The sequence below is a fragment of the Callithrix jacchus genome, chromosome 3 (assembly GCF_049354715.1).
Source record: "Callithrix jacchus isolate 240 chromosome 3, calJac240_pri, whole genome shotgun sequence".
In the NCBI taxonomy this organism is placed as follows: Eukaryota; Metazoa; Chordata; class Mammalia; order Primates; family Cebidae; genus Callithrix; species Callithrix jacchus.
The window spans coordinates 183,713,058-183,737,847 of record NC_133504.1 but is presented as its reverse complement, the minus strand read 5'-3'; the positions used below and the strand labels follow the sequence as shown (position 1 = coordinate 183,737,847).

At 45.4% G+C, this 24,790-nt stretch overlaps 1 long non-coding RNA gene across 1 annotated transcript in view; it reads left to right on the top strand.

Annotated features, from left to right (window-relative positions):
* The first annotated feature begins 344 nt into the window (after positions 1 to 344).
* LOC144581841 (uncharacterized) overlaps positions 345 to 24,790 on the top strand; it is a 211,062-nt gene continuing 186,616 nt past the window's right edge. The window contains exon 1 of the long non-coding RNA XR_013533204.1: positions 345 to 24,790. This exon is cut by the window's right edge and continues 23,085 nt beyond it. This is a non-coding gene — a long non-coding RNA (uncharacterized LOC144581841).

Below are 24,790 nucleotides of genomic sequence, written 5' to 3'. Positions count from 1 at the left end.
TTTTTCTACCTCTTAGACCATGCAGGAAGATGATACATACCTGGTGCCTGGAAAGTGCTGTTTTCTCAATGGCCACTGTGCCACTGTATCCCCTTGGAACTCTTCTTTCTCAATCCGTCTCTTTCCCATTGATCATTCAGCAGGTCAGGGTCTCCTGAGCCACCATTCACCTAAAAGTAGTTCCTTGTGCTGACAGATTTAAGTATCCCAAAAGTTTCTCAAGTTGCCAATAGGTGTGGAACCTTCAACTCACCTGGAAGAGACAGACCCAATACAGAATACTTGGTGCTGGAGCCTTCTGCCTTTCTCTTTTGGTGCCCATGGCAACATCTGAATGTTGTCGCAGAACATCTAGAGACAGTGCTGATGGTGATGGCACCAGCACCACCTCCTCTGGGTAAGAAGGGCTCAGTGGTCTGTCATTGAAGGGACCGGATTCTGACATTATTCCCATTCCCATGGTGGGGAGTGCTGGGCCTGCCAGGCTCTTGGGGACACAAATGTGAGCCGGGTTCTCTTCTGAATGTGGAAGCAGCTGCTGGTCTTGCTTTTCAGGTGTATGACTCTTTAAGATTTGTAAGGTGGTAGTTTGGTGGGAAGGTGGTTCTGACAGTTGGGGCAGAGGCTACCATAAGGGAGGGTGGAGAATATTCTGAGCCATTAGTGACAAAGACCTGCTGATGGTCAGTCCTCAGGGAGAGAAATGATCAGTCTCTCCTGGTGCTATGCTGACCTGCAGTTCATGAAGAGCAGGGAACCTCCTGGTCCATCTGGATGGGACCCTCCCCATAGTGTAAATGGAAGGTGTGACAGTATCCATGTTGGGATCTAGGATCACAGGATAAAAAGCTTCATGTCTTCAGAAGCCTGAGACTCAGAGGTATGAGGAGGTGGGAATATGTGGTTTAGATCCTTGCCTTGTAGCTCAGTAATTTCACAGATAGGGAAACTGACAGTGATGTCAGAGAGTGAGGCATCATATATTGCTGTGTGGAGACTGAATCCACTGTATTGGTGAGTTTTCAGTTCTTTTTTTCATGATACTTGTGCATGTCCCAAGAAAGGCAGCTTGTTCCTGATCCATGTGTGATCAGATACATTCTACCTTCTGTGGATCTTGCTTTTAGTTTAGAAAATTGGATGTTACCTAGAACCCTTTTTCTGAGATGGGCATTTAGCTTTTCAGGCTATACTTTGCGTGAACTTGTGGCTGTGTACAAACTTATCTCGGGGCACTACCCCTATTTTAAAGGACACAGTACCCTTGCATTTCACCTTGCCCATTTGTGATTCCAGCACAGTCCATCAGGGGCCAGATACCTTCTGGGGTGACCACTGCCCTGGGGCAGATTCATTTGAACAACCTTCCCTGTGTCTCCCTGGCAGCTCCTAGCACAAGATCTACTTGTGAGAACTGTTAGATTTTACCTTCTAAGAAAAGAAAGGCCCCAACTAGCCCTTATGAGATCCCAATTTGTGTTGTTACCAATTACTGCAAGGATATATTTTACCACCTATCATATTGCTGTCACTTCATGTGCAACAGCATAGAGCCAATTCTGTAAAAGTTTCTTCAGGCACTGCTTGGCATCTGTGGAGCCACTGAGTTTCTGTAGCTGGGTTCCCCATGACATGGCATAGCATATTGGTCATATGTGTGATTTCTGATGTCCTCTCCATGAGGAGTTGTGTTCTTGTAGGGACCATCTGCAGGTGTGGAGATTAGAAACTGGAAATAAGACACAAAACACCAAAAAAGAGTTTGGGCCAACGGATCCACAGCCAGCCAATGTGGGGAGTTCAGCAGTGGCCACGAGTGCCTGGGCACTCTGACTTTTATTGAGGACAAAGCATGGGGCAGGGCATGTAGGGTGAGGCATTGGTGGTCAATGATAGGGTTAAGTAAATCACGTGTCTTGGAGATCAGGCCAGAACTTTCCAAAAGCCGAGGCGAGGAGAAAACCTGCGAATGTTGCTCCAATACAGTTTAGATATCCCCTTCATGACTCAGGTTGAGATGCAGTCTTTAAGGTGGGATGTTTTGGGGCCTGACAGGTGGTACTTGGGTCACAGAAGTGGATCCCTCAGGCTTGGTGCTGTTCTCACCACAGTGAGCTCTCATGAGGTGCAGTCAATCAGAAGTATGTGGAACACCCCCCGCCCCGCCGCCCTGCGCCTGCTTTTGCCATCTGACATGCAAGCTTCCCCTTTTCCTTTCAATAGTTATCAGCCTCCTGAGGCCTCCCAGAAGGAGATGCCAGTGCTGTGCTTCCCTACCAGCCTGCAGAATCAGGAGATGATTGAACCTCCTTACTTGAAAATTACTCAGTCTTGGAAACGCCTCTGTGGCAATGTGTAAAAATGTCCTGAAACAGCCCTTCTTACCTGGGACAAAAAATATAAAAAAGTTCAACTTTTGAAGAGTAGACATTCTAATGCTTTTTATCCCACAGGTACTTTGTGGGAACATGTCTGATTCCCCTCGGCCTTTCTCTGCCTTAAGTCCTAGAGTCTGAAGACAAATCTCAATTATGCCTGCATTACACACACTTGGTGGAGACACATGTCCAACTGGCTTGGTAATTCTTACCATCTGTCATGGAAGGCAGGTAGAGGACAGCAGTGAAGTCACAAGTGTTTGAAGTGGTGTGGATGATACCCAGGACTGACACTGAAATGTGTGTTTGAATAAGTGAGACTGCTCATCTGCAGGCTTTTTCCAGGGTTAGTTTTGGGCTCATTTGGGAAAACCAACTTACCGTGTAAACACCAACCTAACTGACAATACACTAGAAATCCTTCTTGTAGATTTCTAGTAAGTTTTACTCTCTGGGGATTACACAGGATTTTATAGGCTGAGGCTTGATCTGTAACAAGAAGGCTGCATTTGCCTTTATCCACCCAAGCTCTGGACGGAGATTTGCTGAATTGCCTGCTGTTCTGAGTTGTTCAGTCTTGTGAGAGAGTTGCTAAAGAAGAGCATAGAGCATTTGGTCTTAGAGGGATTGCCATTGTGTGCCACACCAGTAGCATAGCAAGTTGTCAATATAAGCCTGTTCATCTCCCAATCTGAGAGGACTGTCTTGACCACATGGGTAGAGGTTTCTCGTTCTCATTCCTTTGATTCTCCATGGTGGTCTCAGTGCCTCCTTTCAACTAAATATTCACTGCTTACTCTGACCAAGCGATCTTTAGATGCATATTTGCTTTAAGTTTGCTAATGTTGCTCCAATACAGTTTAGATATCCCCTTCATGTCTCAGGTTGAGATAGTCTTTAAGGTGAGATGTTTTGGGGCCTGACAGGTGGTATTTGGGTCACGGAAGTGGATCCCTCAGGCTTGGTGCTGTTCTCACCACAGTGAGCTCTAAGGAGAGGCAGTCTTCCAGAAGTGTGTGACACCCTCCTTGTTGTGTGACGCCTTGCCTCTCTGCTTTTTCCATGTGACATGCAAGCTCCCCCTTTGCCTTCCCGTAAGCAGCAGCCCCCTGAGGCATCTCAGAAGCAGATGCCAGTCCTGTGCTTCCCAAACAGCCTGCACAACCAGGAGACGATTGAACCTCCTTTCTTGAAAATTACTCAGTCTTGGAAACGTCTTTGTAGCAATGTGTAAGAATGGCCTGAAACGGTCCTTCTCATCTGGGCAAAACATCTAAAATAGTTCATCTTCTGTAGAACAGACATTCTAATGCTTTTTATCCCACCGTTACTTTGTGGGAACATGTCTGATTCCCCTCGGCCTTTGTTTGCCTTCAGTGCTAGAGTCTGAAGACCAATCTCAATTATGCCTGCGTTACACGCACCTGGTGGAGACACATCTTCAACTGGCTTGGTAATTCTTACCGTCTGTCATGGAAGTCAGGTAGAGGACAGCAGTGAAGTCACAAGTGTTTGAAGTGGTGTGGATGATACCCAGGACTGACACCGAAATGTGCGTTTGAATAACTGAGATTGCTCATCTGCAGGCTTTTTCCAGGGTTAGTTTTGGGCTCATTTGGAAAAACCAACTTACCGTGTAAACACCAACCTATCTGACAATACACTTTATCCCTCTTGTAGATTTCCAGTAAGTTTCATTCTCTGGGGATTACGTAGTATTTTATAGGCTGACACTTGATCTCTAACTAGAAGGCTGCATTTGTCTATGTCCCCCCGAGCCTTGGATGGAGATTTGCTTCATTGCATAGAGTTCTGAGTTGTTCAGTCTTGTGAAAGAATCGCTAGAGAACAGCATAGAGCATTTGGTTTTAGAGGGATTGCCATTGCCTGCCACACTGTTGGCATAAAAAGTGGCCAGTATAAACCTGTGAGTCTCCCTATCTGAGAGGACTGTCTTAACCACATGGGTAGAGGTTTCTCGTTCTCATTCCTTTGACTCTCCTTGGTCATTCCAGGGCCTCCTTTCAAGTACATATTCACTGACTACTCTGACCGAGTGATCTTTAGCTGCATACTGGCTTTATATTTGCTTATGTTGCCCCAATACAGTTCAGATATCCCCTCCATGTCTAAGGTTGAGATACAGTCTTTAAGGTGGGGTGTTGTGGAGTCTGACAGGTGGTGTTTGGGTCACGGAAGTGGATCCCTCAGGTTTGGTGCTGTTCTCACCACAGTGAGCTCTCATGAGGTGCAGTCATTCAGAAGTGTTGGCACCCCCTTCCCGCCCCACCGTCTTGCTCCTGCTTTTGCAATCTGACTTGGAAGCTTCCCTTTTTCTTCCCATAATCATCAGCCTCCTGCGGCGTCCCACAGAGAGATGCCAGTGCTGTGCTTCCCCACCAGCTTGCAGAATCGGGAGATGATTGAACCTCCTTTCTTGAAAATTACTCAGTCTTGGAAATGCCTCTGTGGCAATGTGTAAGAATGGCCTGAAACAGCCCTTCTTACCTGGGACAGAAAATATAAAAAGGTTCAACTTTTGAAGAATAGACATTCTAATGCTTTTTATCCCACAGGTACTTTGTGGGAACATGTCTGATTCCCCTCGGCCTTTCTCTGCCTTAAGTCCTAGAGTCTGAAGACAAATCTCAATTATGCCTGTGTGACACACACCTGGTGGAGACACATGTCCAACTGGCTTGGTAATTCTTACCATCTGTCATGGAAGGCAGGTAGAGGACAGCAGTGAAGTCACAAGTGTTTGAAGTGGTGTGGATGATACCCAGGACTGACACTGAAATGTGTGTTTGAATAAGTGAGACTGCTCATCTGCAGGCTTTTTCCAGGGTTAGTTTTGGGCTCATTTGGGAAAACCAACTTACCGTGTAAACACCAACCTAACTGACAATACACTAGAAATCCTTCTTGTAGATTTCTAGTAAGTTTTACTCTCTGGGGATTACACAGGATTTTATAGGCTGAGGCTTGATCTGTAACAAGAAGGCTGCATTTGCCTTTATCCACCCAAGCTCTGGACGGAGATTTGCTGAATTGCCTGCTGTTCTGAGTTGTTCAGTCTTGTGAGAGAGTCGTTAAAGAAGAGCATAGAGCATTTGGTCTTAGAGGGATTGCCATTGTGTGCCACACCAGTAGCATAGCAAGTGGTCAATATAAGCCTGTTCGTCTCCCAATCTGAGAGGACTGTCTTGACCACATGGGTAGAGGTTTCTCGTTCTCATTCCTTTGATTCTCCATGGTTGTCCCAGTGCCTCCTTTCAACTAAATATTCACTGCCTACTCTGACCAAGCGATCTTTAGATGCATATTTGCTTTATATTTTCTAATGTTGCCCCAATACAGTTTAGATATCCCCTTCATGTCTCAGGTTGAGATGCGGTCTTTAAGGTGGGATGTTTTGGGGCCTGACAGGTGGTATTTGGGTCACGGAAGTGGATCCCTCAGGCTTGGTGCTGTTCTCACCACAGTGAGCTCTCATGAGGTGCAGTCAATCAGAGGTATGTGGAACACCCCCCGCCCTGCCGCCCTGCGCCTGCTTTTGCCATCTGACTTGCAAGCTTCCCCTTTTCCTTCCAATAATCATCAGCCTCCTGAGGCCTCCCAGAAGGAGATGCCAGTGCTGTGCTTCCCCACCAGCCTGCAGAATCAGGAGATGATTGAACCTCCATTCTTGAAAATTACTCAGTCTTGGAAACGCCTCTGTGGCAATGTGTAAGAATGGCCCGAATCAGCCCTTCTTACCTCGGACAGAAAATACAAAAAAGTTCAACTTTTGACGAAAAGATATTCTAATGCTTTTTATCCCACCGTTACTTTGTGGGAACATGTCTGATTCCCCTTGGCCTTTCTTTGCCTTAAGTCCTAGGGTCTGAAGACAAATCTCAATTATGTCTGCATTACACACACTTGGTGGAGACACATGTCCAACTGGCTTGGTAATTCTTACCATGTGTCGTGGAAGGCAGGTAGAGGACAGCAGTGAAGTCACAAGAGTTTGGGGTGCTGTGCATGATACCCAGGACTGACACTGAAATGTGTGTTTGAGTAAGTGAGATTGCTCATCAGCAGGCTCTTTCCAGGGTCAGTTTTAGGCTCATTTGCAAAATCCAACTTGCCGTGTAAACACCAACATTACTGACAACACACAAGAAATTTTTCTTGTAGATTTCTAGTCAGTTTTATTCTCTGGGGATCGTGTAGTGCTTTATAGGCTGAGACTTGATCTCTAACTAGAAGGCTGCATTTGTCTATGTCCACCTGAGCTCTGGAGGAATATTTGCTTCATTGCATAGAGTTCTGAGTTCAGTCTTGTGAAAGAATCGCTCGAGAAGAGCAGAAAGCATTTGGTCTTAGAGGGATTGCCATTGCCTGCCACACGTGGCATACGAAGTGGTCAATATAGGCCTGTGAGTCTCCCTATCTGAGAGGACTGTCTTAACCACATGGGTAGAGGTTTCTTGTTCTCATTCCTTTGATTCTCTTCGGTCGTCCCAGTGCCTCCTTTCAACTAAATATTCACTGACTACTCTGACGAAGAAATATTTAGATGCATGTTTGCTTTACATTTGCTGATGTTGCTGTAATAAAGTTTAGATATCCCCTCGAAGTCTGAGGTGGAGATATAGTTGTTAAGGTGGGACGGTGGGGGCCTGACATGTGGGATTTGGGTCAGGGAATTGGATCCATCAGGCTTGGTGCTCTCCTCACCACAGTGAGCTCTAACGAGAGGCAGTCTTCAAGAAGTGTGTGGCACCCTCCCCGTAGTGTGACGCCTTGCCTCTCTGCTTTTGCCATGTGACATGCAAGATTCCCCTTTTCCTTCCAATAATCATCAGCCTCCTGAGGCCTCCCAGAAGGAGATGCCAGTGCTGTGCTTCCCCACCAGCCTGCAGAATGAGGAGATGATTGAACCTCCTTTCTTGAAAATTACTCAGTCTTGGAAACATCTTTGTGGCAATGTGTAAGAATGGCCTGAAACAGCCCTTCTCATCTGGGCAAAACATCTAAAATAGTTCATCTTCTGTAGAACAGACATTCTAATGCTTTTTATCCCACCGTTACTTTGTGGGAACATGTCTGATTCCCCTCAGCCTTTGTTTGCCTTCAGTGCTAGAGTCTGAAGACCAATCTCAATTCTGCCTGCATTACACACACCTGGTGGAGACACATCTTCAACTGGCTTGGTAATTCTTACCGTCTGTTGTGGAAAGCAGGTAGAGGACAGCAGTGAAGTCACAAGTGTTTGAAGTGGTGTGGATGATACCCAGGACTGACACTGAAATGTGCGTTTGAATAACTGAGACTGCTCATCTGCAGGTTTTTCCAGGGTTAGTTTTGGGCTCATTTGGAAAAACCAACTTACCGTGTAAACACCAACATATCTGACAATACACTTTATCCCTCTTGTAGATTTCCAGTAAGTTTCATTCTCTGGGGATTACGTAGTATTTTATAGGCTGACACTTGATCTCTAACTAGAAGGCTGCATTTGTCTATGTCCCCCCGAGCCTTGAATGGAGATTTGCTTCACTGCATAGAGTTCTGAGTTGTTCAGTCTTGTGAAAGAATCGCTAGAGAACAGCATAGAGCATTTGGTCTTAGAGGGATTGCCATTGCCTGCCACACTGTTGGCATAAAAAGTGGCCAGTATAAACCTGTGAGTCTCCCTATCTGAGAGGACTGTCTTAACCACATGGGTAGAGGTTTCTCGTTCTCATTCCTTTGACTCTCCTTGGTCATTCCAGGGCCTCCTTTCAAGTACATATTCACTGACTACTCTGACCGAGTGATCTTTAGCTGCATACTGGCTTTATATTTGCTTATGTTGCCCCAATACAGTTCAGATATCCCCTCCATGTCTAAGGTTGAGATACAGTCTTTAAGGTGGGGTGTTGTGGAATCTGACAGGTGGTGTTTGGGTCACGGAAGTGGATCCCTCAGGTTTGGTGCTGTTCTCACCACAGTGAGCTCTCATGAGGTGCAGTCATTCAGAAGTGTTGGCACCCCCTTCCCGCCCCACCGTCTTGCTCCTGCTTTTGCAATCTGACTTGCAAGCTACCCTTTTTCTTTCCATAATCATCAGCCTCCTGCGGCGTCCCACAAGGAGATGCCAGTGCTGTGCTTCCCCACCAGCTTGCAGAATCGGGAGACGATTGATCCTCCTTTCTTGAAAATTACTCAGTCTTGGAAACGCCTCTGTGGCAATGTGTCAGAATGGCATGAAACAGCCCTTGTTACCTGAGATAAAAATATAAAAAAGTTCAACTTTTGAAGAAAAGATATTCTAATGCTTTTTGTCACACGGTTACTTTGTGGGAACATGTGTGATTCCCCTCAGCCTTTCTTTGCCTTAAGTGTTAGAGTCTGAAGACAAATCTCAATTTTTCCTGCGTTACACACACCTGGTGGAGCCACATCTCCATCTGGCTTGGTAATTCTTACCATGTGCTGTGGAAGGCAGGTAGAGGACAGCAGTAAAGTCACAAGTTTTGAAGTGGTGTGGATGATACCCAGGACTGACACTGAAATGTGTGTGTGAATAACTGAGATTGCTCATCTGCAGGCTCTTTCCAGGGTCAGTTTTGGGCTCATTTGGAAAAACCAACTTACCATGTAAACACCAACCTAAGTGAAAATACACTAGAAATCCCTCTTGTATATTTCTAGGAAGTTTTACTCTCTTGGGATTATGTAGGATTGTATAGGCTGTCACTTGATTTCTAAGTAGAAGGCTGGATTTCCCGTTGTCTACGCGAGCTCTGGACGGAGATTTGCTGCATTGCATACAGTTCTAAGTTGTTCAGTCTTGTGAACAAATCGCTAGAGAAGAGCATAGAGCATTTGGTCTTAGAGCTATTCCCATTGCCTGTCACACTGGTGTCATCGAAAATGGTCAATATAAGCCTGTGAGTCTCTGTATCTGAGAAGACTGTCTTAAATTAACCACATGGGTAGAGGTTTCTCGTTCTCATTTTTTTAATTCTCCATGGTAGTCCCAGTGCCTTCTTTCAACTAAATATTCACTGAGTTCTCTGACCAAGAGATCTTTATATGCATATTTTCTTAATATTGGCTTATGTTGTTCCAATACAGCTTAGATATCCCGTCCAAGTCTCAGGTTGAGATATAGTCTTTAATGTGGGACCCTGGGGGCCTGATGGTGGCATTTTGGTCACGGACATGGATCCCTCAGGTTTGCCGCTGCCCTCATTATAGTGAGCTTTCTCGAGGTGTAGTCATTCAGAAATTTGTGGCACCCTCTTCGCCCTGCTGCCTTGCTTCTGCTTTTGCCATGTGACCTGCCAGCTTTCCCTTTGCCTTCTCGTAAGCATCAGCCTCCTGAGGCGTCACAAAGGCAGATGTCAGTGCTGTAGTTCCGGACCAGCCTGTACAACCAGGAGACGACTGAACCTCTTTTATTGAAAATTACCCAGTCTTGGAAATGTCTTTCTAGCAATGTGTAAGAATGGCCTGAAACAGCCCTTCTAATCTGGGATAAGAAATCTTTAAAATTTTAACTTCTTTAGAACAGACATTCTAATGCGTTGTATCCCGCCGTTACTTTGTGGAAACATGTCTGATTGCACTCGTTGTTTCTTTGCCTTAAGTGCTAATGTCTGAAGACCAATCTCAATTATGCCTGCATTACACACACTGGGTGGAGACACATCTCCAAAGGGCTTTGTAATTCTTACCTGTGGTGGAAGGCAGGTAGAGGACAGCAGTGCAATCACAACTGTTTGGGGTTGGGATGATACCCAGGACTGACACTGAAGTGCGTGTTTGAATAACTGAGATTACTCATCTGCAGGCTTTTCCCAAAGTCAGTTTTGGGCTCATTTGAAAAAACCAACTTATTTTGTAAACACCACCATAACTGACAATACACTAGAAATCCTTCTTGTAGATTTTCAGTACGTTTTACACTCTGGGGATTATATAGATTTTCATAGGCTGGACTTGACCTCTAACAAGAATGCTGCATTTGTCTTTGTCCACCCGAGCTTTGAATGGAGATTTGCTGCATTGCATACAGTTCTGTTGCTCAGTCTTGTCAACCAATTGCTAAAGATGAGTATAGAACGTTTGGTTTTAAAGTAGCACCATCAATGTGTTAGTCCATAACTCAAATTCAGGTATACTCCAAGAATGTTTAGTTGCTGGCATAAACTATCTTCTGTAGGAAGGATGACAAAGTGACAGCATGGAAAAGAATTAGTCTTGACTCAGGTTGGCCATTTTAATTCTGGGGAAGAGGAATCTATGTGAGAACTGTAGCCTGGTTGATGTCTTTGGAGGCCACAGTGGCCTTTGGCAATTTTCTCCTCACCTGCAGAGAATTGGTAGCTCAGCGTGTGCTTTCATTTGAAGGGTGATTACTTGGAACATAGCCCCCTCACTGTGTCTGGAGGCATGTCAAGCCCAGGTCACCACACAAATTTAGGTAATGATGGGTTGAGCAGGAAGACCCAGGTAGAAATGAGTAGTTTCTGGTGTCCCAACTGGAATCTGAAATAATTCAAGCAACCACCAGTTTCTAGATATTTCTAATCCCACTTTTATTGTTAGAAGTAACTGGACATTTTCAACTGGAGGAATCATGTCAGTGAAAAAAGTTAAGATTCTTATCTGATGAAGTGAGACCTGAGTGTCTGCATATGGATTTCCTGAATTTGGAACTGGAGGCCTATGCTTGAGGTACATAAACCTGTGAAAGTGCCTCCAGGAAATGCAAAGGGACTAATTGAAGACAGGGTTGAAAAAGCAGCCAGAACTGGGGGGGGCATTGACGTGGTTACCTCTATGCTGTGTGCAAGTCAGTCTCCCTGGGAATCCTCTAGAAAGCCACATGGAAAATGTCAAAATTGTACTCTTGGGATTGCCTACCACATCCATCCTACATCCGTAAGGGAAGTTTCCTCTTCATACTATGGCCCTGTACCTTGGAGCCTGAGGCTGATCTACCTTGGGAGATTTTAGAGCTCTGGTACAGTGAGCTAGAATTTTGACAAACTCAGTAATGGTACCAAAAGCATGATCTATATTTTCGCAGCTGAAATATGCTGGGTTTTCTATAATTAGTGGTAACTCATGTTGGGATCTTACCAGGGCCAGGTATGGTTTTGGGGCTAAGAACCATCCTGATGGTACCTCCTCAGGGTCCCGCTTAGTTTCCCAGCATCCAGTGAGCAGCTCTACACTGACAGCGGCTTCTCAGGTTGCATCCTGAATGTTCTCATTCTTCCAGCCTGCTTCATCTATGCAGGATAATTCCACAGCGTGGGCCAGGAATCTGGTTACCCCCATCCAGAGCCCGAGTCCACTGTAAGGATAACTCACTGCAAGCTGCTGGTGCTGTGGGGCCTGTACCCAACCCGATCTCTAACCTTCAGCTGCATTTGGACTGGAAGTGCCCATGTGTCCTGAGAACTGAAAACCAAACCCTTCCTTTATGACTGGAGAAGAAATAGTTGCCTTGTCAGTGTCATTATGGCTGGTCCGCTGGCCCTAAATCACTGTAACTCTGCTTAGAAAGGCTTCTAAGTTTAAGGAGGACTATGAAAATGGATGTCCTCCACATCTGATTTTCATAGAGATTTCATTTACAACACTCTCCTCATAGACTCCAGAATAAAGCCAGATACTCCTTTCATGCCTGGAGACTGATGTGACTTGGGTGTTAATTATGTGACCCATGCTCACGTGAAGTGGTTGTCTGACTGGTTCTGCTTAACAGTCTGTGGGGAAGAAACATTCTCCAGATTGATTTTCACCTTGATGGGAGCAAGTAATTCCATCTGGTGATTTAAATCTGCTCTGACACTTCCTCAGAAAGGTCAATGATAGATGCAACAGGTTAAACTCACCCGGAGGAGGCAAAGGACTGAGCACAGAATGCATGGTGCTGGAAACATTGCCTCTCTTCTGATGCCTTGTGCAAACACCGAAAAGGACTTTTCCACAAAGTCTGGGTGCGGTGCTGATTGCGGTCAGGTCAGCAGCTTGCTGCACAAGAAAGGCTCAGTAGTCTTGAATCCAAGAAGCGTGTTTCTGAAAACATTTCCATCACTAGGGTATAAAAGTGCTTGGCTGCCTGGTTTTTGGGGCCCAAGTGTGAACCAAAGGGCTCTCTTCTGATGTGGAAAGCAGCCGCTGGTTTAGCTTCCCAAGGCTTTGCAAGGCTTTTTAGGTTCTTGGAAAGTGTTTCACAGAGCCTGGAAGGTGGCTGCCATAGAGGGAGGATGGAGGAAGCTTGGAGCAAGCAGTGTCAGGACAACTATTCCTGGGAGCTGGGTGAGGAATGTTCTGCCTTGTGGGAGCTGTGCTGAATACAAATAGATAAACCTTCCTCTACCTCCTCTAGCTCATGAACAGCAGGGACCTCATGGCTCACTCTGAAATGGGATCTTCTCTATGATGGAGAATTTAAGCTCCCAGTTATCTAAGTCAGTCCACCTAGTTGTTAGGAAAGAATGCCATTTTTAAGAGGTCTGATTTAAATTTGAAACAATCTGCATATCACACATTTCTACCTTAGTTGGTGGTAGAATCCTGTGTGAAAATAGCCTGGGCCCAGGGCAAACTTGGAGATTTCAATTTCACTTCCTTCATTGGAAATCTAAATATATGTTCTTGGAATCTGTATTTTTTAAGGCATTTGTACTTCACATATTTGATACATGAATGAATGCTATCAATTTTTCTGATATCTCTACCCTAGAATGCTAAGGTTTGTTTTAATTTTCTTGGCCTTTCTTGATCCAGGATTGCCAGAGAAACAGATCTGAGGGCTTTTATATGAAATGCAAGGTAAACTTAGTGAATGATTCTGGATTTCCACAAATGTGGAAGCTAAAGAATTGGACCGGTGCTGTATTTCATATGGCATCCCAAATGAACACTGAGTTAGGAGCTTGAATTGCCTTTCTTGCTGTTTTAGAAATCAGAAGTTTGAAACAGGTTTTATTTCGAGAAAACAAAGCTGTTGGCAAGGTTGTATTTCTTTCTGGCTGCTTCAGAGACCAGTTTCCTCACTAAGCCACCTTTAGACCCCCTGTTAAGCATGACTTGTGGCTTCCTAGTTAATCCTCAGTTGGGACCTTCCTTGGTGTTGATTCAGCACCATGCCCTGGTGATTAATTTTTCTTCTGATTCTTGCCTCCAATTCTCCCTTTGTCTTTATTGCATTAAGATAGATTATCCTGGGTCTGGCCAGGGGACCCCTTGTCAGGAAGGTGATTCAAGTCAGCTGATTACAAACTAATGTCTTGTGTACTAAGTTACCCTCACTGTGTAGCATGTGTTCACAGGATCCCAGGATGGGGATGTGGACGTTAGAGGACTGTCTCTGGCTGCTTTCCTTGGTACTTCTCCTGGAAGTGATGGTGGGAACCCCAGAGAATGGTGGGTGCTGACTGGGAGGCAAGAGATGCTTCCAATGAGGTAGGATAGAGCTGGTCACTTAGAGGTGACCGAGGCTCAATCCTGATGGGGGATCCTGGAGGAGCCATGAATACTGCATTCAGAAAGTCGTTCTTGGGGCCAAGAATCTGTTTCCCACCAACTCTGTTGAGGCTTCCCCTTCACCTGAAGTAACACTTTACCGTGAGCTGCTGAGCTGTGACTCTTTATGAAAACCATGGATCCAGAGAATGAGGGTGTATCTTGGAGTCGCCCAGTCATTCAAATAGAATGGGACACAGCCTGGATCTCCCCCTGCTCAGGAGAAGACAGACAAGCCCAGTACCTACTACAGCAACGAGCTGTTCACTCCATCTTCCTGTGATGGAGGCTTTCGCCTCCTGGGAAGAGGTGCTCATATGCCCCTGTATCTCATCCCCCCTTGTTTCTTTGTCTCCTGCAATGTCTGTTTCTATTAACTACCTCAGGATGCAGAAAGTGGAAGGATTTTATTCAATGAACAACTAGTCATAACTCACTTTCTCCCTCTCACAGAAAATAGGTGAGATTGTATGAATAGAGCTAAACCTTCATCTACCTCCTGTCGTGTGTCGTGTGCTAACATGGCAAGTGCTATAGAAATCTGAAACTCATTGGGAGTGCAGGTTGTTGGTTAGACTGCCATATGGAGTGTATTGTATATTAGCTATAGCTTTTCGTTGCCATATACCATACCTTGTATGGGAACAAACACAATCTAATCTAAACTGCATTATGTTTTAAGATGTGCTCTGTCCTGTGAGCTTCAAATTCAGATGGGATGCCAGCTGTTCTTAGATGGACTAAAGCTCTTTAGATGTGAAGAATTTCCCTCCTCATCAAGCATTGTACATTTTTCTACTCAAGTTGTGACTTCAGCCAAAAAACTCTGGCTTCCAAGTTAAATTGGCGGGACTGAGAAGGAAGAATGAGCTGGTGTGCACCTCGTCTCTTGCTTGCAGTTCCTGGCAGGCCTAAGTCAGGGGCCTGGATTGCCCATACCCGGCACGGTCTGCCCTTGGAAGCTGCTGGAAATGTTTGCTTGCTTGCTTGCTTGCTTTGGTTTAGTGTGCACTTCTATGCAGCTGGTCTCAAGTCAGTGTACAGTTAAACCCTGGCTGCCTCCACCCACTTCCAGGGAGACCAGAAACCTTCATACATTTCCAGTTGGGGGACAAGAGAAAAGGCAGCCACAAGGGCTAAAATCCTTTCAAAATAAAACCAGATAAAGGGTAAAGATGACGATTTAAACAATTTTGTATTACATAATTTCCACAAAAGCAATGCTATGACATCCCGTGTGTGGACTCGGGAGAGGACTGGGCCATTCCTCTTAGAAGTGAGGTGGCTACTGGGATGGCAAGGGACTTCCTGTGACAGTGCATCTCATGCTGTTTGGAGTCACTATTTAAAATAACAATGTACAGTCAATGTTCTCTGCCACATTCTGTGGGTGGCTTTTCACTTCAGTAACCACAGTGTCTCCACGCAGCCTAGCTTGTCCTTTGATCCCTGTCTGTCACTTCTTTTCTGTGCACAAGGCAGTCATTGTCCAATGAGTATTTGGAGTGTTGCTAGTCAGGTTTCTCACCACTGATCACTTCTGGTGGAGAGATTTGCTCCGCTTTACCCACAGGGAGGTCCCACACTCTGTACATGGCATGGGCACTGGGTCCCGGTGTGGGCCTGGCCCACTGCAGTCCTCTGTGCATTCAGCCTTCTCTGTCACTGGCTCCTTTTGCTGTGTTGTGTTGGACGTTATGAGGCCGGAAAATTTCCACGCTGTAGGACTGGCAGTCTCAAGTCTCAGTGTTTCCCTCCTCCTGATGACAGTAGGCTGAGCCAGTCACAGCTGCCTCTGGTCTTAGCATGTGTCCTCTTTATATACCAGTTGATGCTTTTTAATCTACTCACCGCAAGAAACCAGATGTTTGGCGAGCTAGGGGAGCTTGGCTTCATGAATCAAGGTCTCTAGAGTTATGGCCACAGTCCAGGGTGCTCTGTGGTGAGTACTTTCTGCTCCAGAGGTGAGGCCGATGGAACCTGGACAGCTTTGCAGAGGGGGATAGCAAGCTGCTCATCTCCCAAGTGTCCCACTCTGTGCTCTGGCAGGTGTGGCAGGTCGGTTCCCGTTTTGATGCTTTCTGTAAAAGCGGATAGAGAGATGACTTAACCTTCTATCTGCAGGTCCATCGTGCAGCCCCATGAGAGCACAGTCCTGCCAAGAAGCCAAAATCAACTGCATTGAATGCACCTGGATGCTGGGAGTGGTGCAGCAGGTTTCAGTGCTGAACAGGCTGGATGAAAACTGCATATTCCAACTATTCTTGCTTACAAAGCCAATTGTAGATAGTCAGGAATTCTCAACCTAATCTGGATCAAGATTATGTTCCCTTTGGTAAAGATGTTGTAGTCACAAGTATCCTAAATGCATAATGCAGAGAACTGTTCAGTTAATCAAGGGTGTTCGTGGTGATGTCTGTAAGTTACACACTTGGATGAACTGTCTGAGCAGAGCAGGGTCCACAGAGGAAGGCTGTGTCCTGTGTTGTGGACAGTGCTCTGATCTCAAATGCCTAAAAGTCCTACACCTCCCAGCTTGCATTTTGGGGGTCCAGGAGGTGAAGTTTATTTGATGTAAACCAATACTCTATTTCCTTGTCCTTCTCATGTTAGCCTTGGTATTTTCCCCTGATTATCAGGAAGTCTCCAGGTGATCTTCTGCATTTATTGCGGTGTTTCTTTGGTCTATGATATACTGTATGCTGGCTGCATTTTTCATCTGTGTTAAGACTTCACAGCAATCTTTTCACTTACTTGAAAAGGTATGAATTCTATATAAGGGAGCAGATGTTAGACATCTTTTCACCTTGTTTTTAGTAATTCTCTACATTGAGCAAAGCTTAAAGGGATGGTGCCCTTTAAATGACTAGGCCTTTAGTTCTACGGGTTACTGATACTAAACCTCTTCCCTATTGGTAGAAAAGGCCTATCCAGAGTCACTTGTGTACTCTAACTGGCTTGGGGCAGGAGAACAGGGTTTGCAGGCAGGGAACTTCAGGTCATTTGTGCTGAATCAAGGAAGAACACCAAGGTCTGGGGTCAGTGAATCTGAGTTCAATCTGTGCTGACTTCCAATGCTGCATCAAAATAATCTCCACTTCCTAAAGCTAACCCCAAGGAAAAACCCCATTCTCCCAACCCTGAGTAGCAAAGGATCCAAGGCTACTCTTCCTCCAACCTCCCCCTTCTACCATGTGGCAGATGAAAGGGGGAGAGTGTCCTGGCTTGGACGTGCGTTATGCAGGAACCACCTATTCATCTCCAGACTGTACCAGTTCACCTCAGCCCTTGATTAGCCATGGACCAAATCCTTTACCCAGATAAGCAGTAATGGATGGGGACCTCAAAAGGAGAACTTAAAACCCAGAGAACATTTTAACTGAGCCCTTGTGCCACTTGCTGGAGCCCATTCCCACCCTGGGTGCTTTCTCACTTCGATACCAGCTTTTGCTGCATTGTTCCTGTGTTTCCTTCCTTGTTACTTTGCCTCTGTGTTTTGATCAAATCTTGATTCAAAACACCAAGGACCCGGACAGTTCATGCAAGGCCCTTCTTTCAGTAACATGGTGAGGCATCATTCACCAGGGTTGAAGGTCGTGACACAAATCTATTTTCTCTGAAGCTATTAAGATTCAGGTTCTGCTGCTGAAATTTTTGTTGAGCCTTCTGAACACTGGGAGCTTGGAGGTGGATGTTGCCTGTTTCTCTCGATGCCATTGGCACCAATAAAAGTTGTCACAGATAAGGGACAAATGGGATGGTGGTCATTGTGGACAACACTGCTTTGTCTTGGCATCCTGCATTCCTCTGGGGAGTGGTGTTTATCTCTGGAACATTTATAGTCCCACATGCTTGCACTGCTGCAGTGACCTGGCCCTATCCCCAAACCGACAGCCAGCTCTGTATTGTAGCTGGGACTGGCAGCTGTGGGTCATGTCTTCCAAACATTCTCTGAGGTGGCTTTCTTTCAGAGATCTTTTCCTGCTGCTGTTGGGTCACAGTCTCCCAAAGGATGGATGCAGTAAGAAGACAAGCAACACAAGGGCTGCCCTCATAAAACATTAGCGTGTTGACTATGAGTTGCTGACCCTGAAAGAAGCAGCAAGGAGACACAGATCCATGCATTCTTCATGCTGAGAAATGGCTCTGTGAACCCAGGGAGCTTCTTGGCTGGGAAGTCTGAGGACTCGAGCATCTTACTCTGCCAGTGATGCTGGTGAGGATGCAGCAAGGGGACTCCCTAAGGTGTGTTGGTCCTTGGGGTTGGGTCTCCTGTGAGTCCAGGGTGCTCTGCGGTGAGTACTTTTTGTTCCAGAGGTGAGGCCAGTGGAACCTGGACAGCTTTGCAGAGGGGGATGCTCATAATCTCTATGGGGAAAGCTTTTAGAATTTGTATCTTCCTCCTGGTGCTGTAGTAGACATTCCATATCTTCCTTAGGAAAGTGTGGTGAGCCTGTTTGAGTCAGGCTGGGCTCAGTTGATGGTAAATGGCCCAGACTTGAGAGCCTCCCATTGGAGACCACTCAGCATAGTTGTTCTGACTTTATTTTCTACATCGGTACCTGCTGGCACCTCATGGGTCCTGCAATGATTGGGCAGGTTCAACGAGGTTCACCCTGGATTCTCATCTTCCTCACACCCTGATTTACTCCTGGAACCCATTGCTGGTGACTGTTGATCTCAATGTTCTGGCACATTGAGGGTAAAACTAAGTCATCTCTTGCTGTAGGATAAGAAAGTCCCACAGTGAAAACTAACTGGAAGCTGGACCTTGCCTCATCTTGGTCTCAAATCTTGTTTCTCAGAAGCAGACAAGAGTCCTATTAGTTTGAAGCTGTCAAAGGAATGGGCCTTTAGGACCATTGAGCACGAAGTGGCAGAGTAGGGAACAATCCCCATTTCCTACACAGCAGCTGGAATCGACATCTCCAGAATGATGTAGGTCTTACTGCCCAAAATGCTGTTTTGTTTTCTTTGAGACACAGTCTTGCTCTGTCACCCAGGCTGCAGTTGTACAATCTCAGCTCACTGCAAACTCCACCTCCTGGCTTCAAATAATTCTCATGTTTCAGTCTCCCAAGTAGCTGGGACTGCAGCTGCATGTCACTATGCCTGGCTGCTGCTGCCATTTGCTTGTTTGTTTTTAGTAGAGACAGGGTTTCAGCTTGTTGGCCAGGCTGGTCTCAAGCTCCTAACCTCTGATGTGCCCACCTCAGCCTTCTGAGTATCTGGGACTACAGGTGCATGGCACCATGCCCGGCTAACTTTAAGTAGAGATGGGGTTTCACTGTGTTGGCCTGGCTGGTCTCAAACTCCTGACCCCAGGTGATCCACCTGCCTTGGCCTCCAAAAGTGCTGGAATTACAGGTGTGGGCCACTATGCCCAGCCTCAAAACAGTTTGGTGACTCTTCATATCAGAGGAGTTCATGGGAGATGGATCCATGTTTTACTCTGAATAAAGCTGGTTTTCAGTGTTTCTACCAGTCTTAAGAATCTGGGGATTTCCACCTAGGGGATGTGGCTGTGCTGGGAGAAGTGAGCTGATGGCATCTTGCCTCGGATCATCACTTGGGCTCCCAGTATGCTCACAACCCCCAGAAAATTTTCATGCCCTTAAGAGACCTGTGATGAAACTGAATGCTCCCTGGGAAATTGTCTTATCTCTCATTTCCACTTGGTTCTCTGGAAGAAAACTTCTTGGGAAGCTTCACTCCCATAAAAAATGTTGGCCCTAGTTCAATTCAACTACACTACCGAGAGACCACCTCAGTGTTCTCTTCCATACAGGAGACTGAGGTGGTCTCTCAGTAGTGTAGTGGAATTAAACACCCCCTTGAGTGGTCCCCACTTATATCTGCCCTGGGCAGGCTGATTCAGGAATGGACTTTAGAAGGCCCTGGCCCAAAGATGGGAGGTTCTGCCAAGAGGAGCCTGTGTTTTCTAAACTTATCTTAAAGGGGCACATGGGTCTCCATGATTCATAAGTGAATAACATTAATTTCTCTGTCTCCCAGTCAGCTGGATCCATCTCTATGTAGTGTCCTAGGGTTGAGAGATACGGCTTAAGTACCTTCTGACTTTTTTTTTTTTTTTAGGTATTTGTTTCTTGATTGACTGACTAGTCTGGCTGGCATTTTTAAACCCTCAGAATAAAATGAGTACCATTTACCCTGTATTGTAAGGGGTTGATTCTGGAACCTTTAATAGGTGCTCAAGTCCCTTGTATAAAATGGCACGTAAGCTATGCACAGAATCCTTTAATCTGTCTCTGGATGCCTTACAGTCCCTAATACAACTTACATGCTTTGAACATAGTTGCTTCACTGAGATGAGGAGGGGATGATTCCTGTGAAGTCTGAGTTTTCAGTAGACATAACTATTCTGGACATAAATATGTAGTTCATGTCAGCAACAAGGGAACGGTCTTTATCAACACATTACAGACTGCTTTGATCTAGTCATCTGAGAGTTAACACTGACAAAGGCCCTGGCTTGTCTGTCTCGATAGCCTTTATGGAATAAGGATGATCACTGTATGGAGCCTGCTGTGCTTATGGAGAAATAGGACTGGCTTCATTGCACTGTAGCGAGACATCTGCTTAACGTGATCCTATTGACACCCTGCTGGAATCTTCATCTACCCTGGAAGAAATAGGTTTCTATTTTAGATGTTAATCCTTTGGGAATGACTCAGTTCTAACACACCAATGTCAGGATCTGGAGGTTGAAGGCTGAGGATCTCCAAGCGTGGATGGTTGAAGCTTCATAGTGACTGATGTGCCGGTATGAAAAATTGCTACAGAAAACTTGTTCTTCATGAAATTTTCTGGGGGCTGTAGGCGTATTGAGTGAAACAGCTCTGTTCCGTTAAATAATTTTCTTCCCTTAAACACTTATACCTGAGAAAATGAAGTCATCAATGTAATATTTTGAAATACTGTAAATGGAAAGTGACCCTGTGGTCTTCCGCACTCAGGCTGGGACCTGGAGTCACAATGATAAGAGAAGAAAGTCTTTGCCTTTTCTAAAGGCTGCTCTAGGGTGATGAGGTGGGAAAGGGGAAGTTTAGACTGGGTCTGGCTTTTGCAGATCCTTGATTTGAAGCTCAGGAGTTCATGGATGAGAAGGAACTGAGGGGAGTTTGGGGGGAGAGTGAGCCTTGGCCTGCTGCTGTGGGGAAGCAAAATGCCCTGTATTCCAGAGGGTTTCTAATTTTTTCCTTTCTCTTTGGTATTTGTGTATTCACAAGGAACGTGGGTGGTTCCTGATCCACATGTACCAATTAATTCTACCTGTTAGAGTGCTTGCCTTTCATTGTAAACTGCTCTACTGGGCGGGCCTTTTAACTTGCGAGGTCTTTGAAGTAATGGGTGTGTGAAGATCTCTCTTGGGCTCCTACCTCTGCAGTGAAGGATGTACCTCAGGGGATTTGCATTTCAAATGGCTTAATCCTGTCTGTCTGGCACAGGCCATCAGGAACTGTACACCATCAGGAAAGGCCCTGCCCTGGGGCATGAAGGTTTGCAGGTGGACATTGCAAGTTGATTTTGGAAAGTTCCTTGCTCATGATTAACCTGTGATACTGGGCACTTCTGGTGTCTCAGTGAGTTTCTCTATCCAGGCACCTGGTGATGTGGCATCTTGGCCATACCTTGTTCCCTGATGTTTGCTCAGTGTTTTTCTCTTCAGCCCTTGTTCAGTTCATGATTCTCAGATTAGGGGAGTTCATTTGGACAATGTCCTGTATACTTGGATATAACGATGAGTAAGCTCTTCCCGACCCTACCCTCAGCTTTGCTTTACATAGAAAAACATTCTCATGCAATGCAGTTTTACAGCATTTTTTATTAGTTTTTGGTGTGTGTGGGAGACCAGGAGGAGAACATAGGCATGGTACTCTCCCTGGCTGTGTTGGTTACAAGCTGGCCTGGGGCAGGTTACGAGCTCTGCATCTTCTGCTACGCTTGCACTCAAGTTCTCCAAGATGCCCAATGTTTCCTGCATGTTGGCTTCAGCAGCATGGACAGTGCCAGGCCTTCTGCTGTAGGGATCATCCAGGTTTCATAGCTGAAGCATTCCACATCTATCATCTTCCTGTGATCTTTACTATCATCTTATGGGGATCTTTATCTTCCCCCTGAGCCCCATGGCTTCTCATGAAGACTGGCCTTGGAGGAGAAGTGTTTGCCTTTGAAAGACCCAGGATTCGGTTAGATGAAGTAGATACATTTGAAAACACAGGTCCTGCTGTGTTCATTCAAATGTTTCATCTTGATTCTAGGTTAAGACAATGATGTAACACAGATGATTCCAAAGCTACTTTGCTTGCACATCACCAGCAGGTGCATCTGTGGGGTTTGTGACCTCATCCTGCCACTCATGGTCACAACCTAGGGTGTCCTTTAGCTTGTCTGACTGATGTTCTTCCTTAGGTGTCATGAGTGTGTCCCTCTCAGAGTATTTGCATTTTTTTAAAATATTGCATTTTAGGTTTTGGTGTACATGTGCAGAACATGTAAGATAGTTGCATAGGTACACACATGGCAGTGTGTTTTGCTGCCTTCCTTTCCTTCACCTACATTTGGCATTTCTCCCCATGCTATCCCTCCCCAGCTCTCCCCCCCACTGTCCCTCCCCTATTCCCCCCAATAGACCCCCGTAGTACTCCCTTCCCTGTGTCCATGTGTTCTCATTTTTCATCACCTGCCTATGAGTGAGAATATGAGGTATTTTATTTTCTGTTCTTGTGTCAGTTTGCTGAGAATGATGTTCTCCAGATTCATCCATGTCCCTACAAACGACATGAACTCATCATTTTTGATTGCTGCATAATATTCCATGGTGTATATGTGCCACATTTTTCCAATCCAGTCTATCATCGATGGGTATTTGAATTGGTTCCAGGTCTTTGCTATTGTAAACAGTGCTGCAATGAACATTCGTGTGCATGTGTCCTTATAGTAGAATGATTTATATTCCTTTGGATATATACCCGGTAATGGGATTGCTGGGTCAAATGGAATTTCTATTTCTAAGGCCTTGAGGAATCGCCACACTGTCTTTCACAATGGTTGAACTAATTTACAATCCCACCAATAGGGTAAAAGCGTTCCTATTTCTCCACATCCTCTTCAGCATCTGTTGTCTCCAGATTTTTTTAATGATCGCCATTCTAACTGGCATGAGATGGTATCTCAATGTGGTTCTGATTTGCATCTCTCCAATGACCAGTGATGATGAGCATTTTTTTGTTTGCTGTCCTCATGTATGTCTTTTTTTGTAAAGTGTTCATATTATTTGCCCATTTTTGAATGGGCTTGTTTTTTTTTTCTGTAAATCTGTTAACTTCTTTGTCAATTCTGGATATCAGCCCTTTGTCAGCTGGGTAAACTGCAAAAATGTTTTCCCATTCTGTTGGTTGCCGATTCACTCTAGTGACTTTCTTTTGCTGTGCAGAAGTTGTGGAGTTTAATTAGGTCCCATTTGTCTATTTTGGCTTTTGTTGCCATGGTCATGAAGTCCTTGCCTTCTCCTATGTCCTGAATGGTTTTGCCTAGATTTTCTTCTAGGGTTTTTATGGTGCTAGGTCTTATGTTTAAGTCTTTAGTCCATTTGGAGTTAATTTTAGTGTAAGGTGTCAGGGAGGGGTCCAGTTACAGGCCTTGCTAGGTGCTCTCACTCTGGATGTTACAGATTTTACATCTGCTTTCTCTCCAGACATTTGTAGAGGCTGTGACATGGCCAGTGTGTATTTTGATTCTTGCTTCTGAGATCTTCTCTGAATATTCACACACCTAGGCTGTGAAATCTCTGCCTTCTCAATATATTGCAATGGGATTATTTCTTTGAGGTTCTTCTATCAGATTATAAAGGTTCTTAGAGGTTCTTCTAACAGATTATAAAGAGGCAGAAACATCAGGTATCAACTGTGTTGTCTCTTAATTATTTTTCATTGGTTATGGTGGCTCATGAGAATGAGGGCACATTGGCTCCTAAACCACAAGTAAAGGGCATGGAGGTGACTGAACCCACATGCCTGAAGTTCTGCCCACCTTCCACCCTGCTCTAAGGGTGCTGCAATGTGGGGGTGGGTGAGTCAGTGAAATGCAGGCACTACTCTCTTTGGATTACCCACTCTTGACTTCTGTAGCTTACAGAGACAGAGAACACATGGCTAGAAATGCAGTGCTTTGAGCAGACAAGGTTATAGCTGCTCTTCTCCTCTGAATGCTCTCTGTGGTAATGATCCTTAGGTCTGTCTCCTGGTTTCTCCCAGATGACTGTCATGCTCCTTGTAGACCTAGTGTCACTGGCTGTCTACCCACCCACGGATAGGTGCCGCAGCTTGGAGGGCCTTGCATGACCATGAATCTCACGTGTGATGTATAAGGGGATGCTCTCAGGCATTGACTGGCAGCTCTGATTCTGATGGCTGTGGTTGATACCTTCCCATAAGGCAAACACTCAGTCTAATGAGATGGTGGCTCATCCTCCTAGATTCTTTCCTGTTTGTGCCTGTGCTGTTGGGCTAGGTACCTTCTCCCAGGCTGTGAGAACTGTTAATGTGCTCCAACTTACTAAAGAAACTTTTATAGGATTGGCTTTTTGCCAATAGGTGGTAAAATATCATATCCTTGCAGTAACTGGTGACAACACAAATTGGGATCTCATAAGGGCTAGTTGGGGCCTAGAGCAAAGAGGCTGATGGAGCCTCCAAAGGGGTCCTGAAAAGGGAGTTTCCCAGCATCCAATGGCTGCTCTGCACTGACAGGTGCTTCCTTAGGTTCTATTCTGATCATTGTTTCCTTCAAGCTGCTCCATATGTTCAGAGTAATTCCACAGCTTGGAGCCAGAGAAAATCTCAGCTCAGTTTCATAAAATAGGGTCTGCT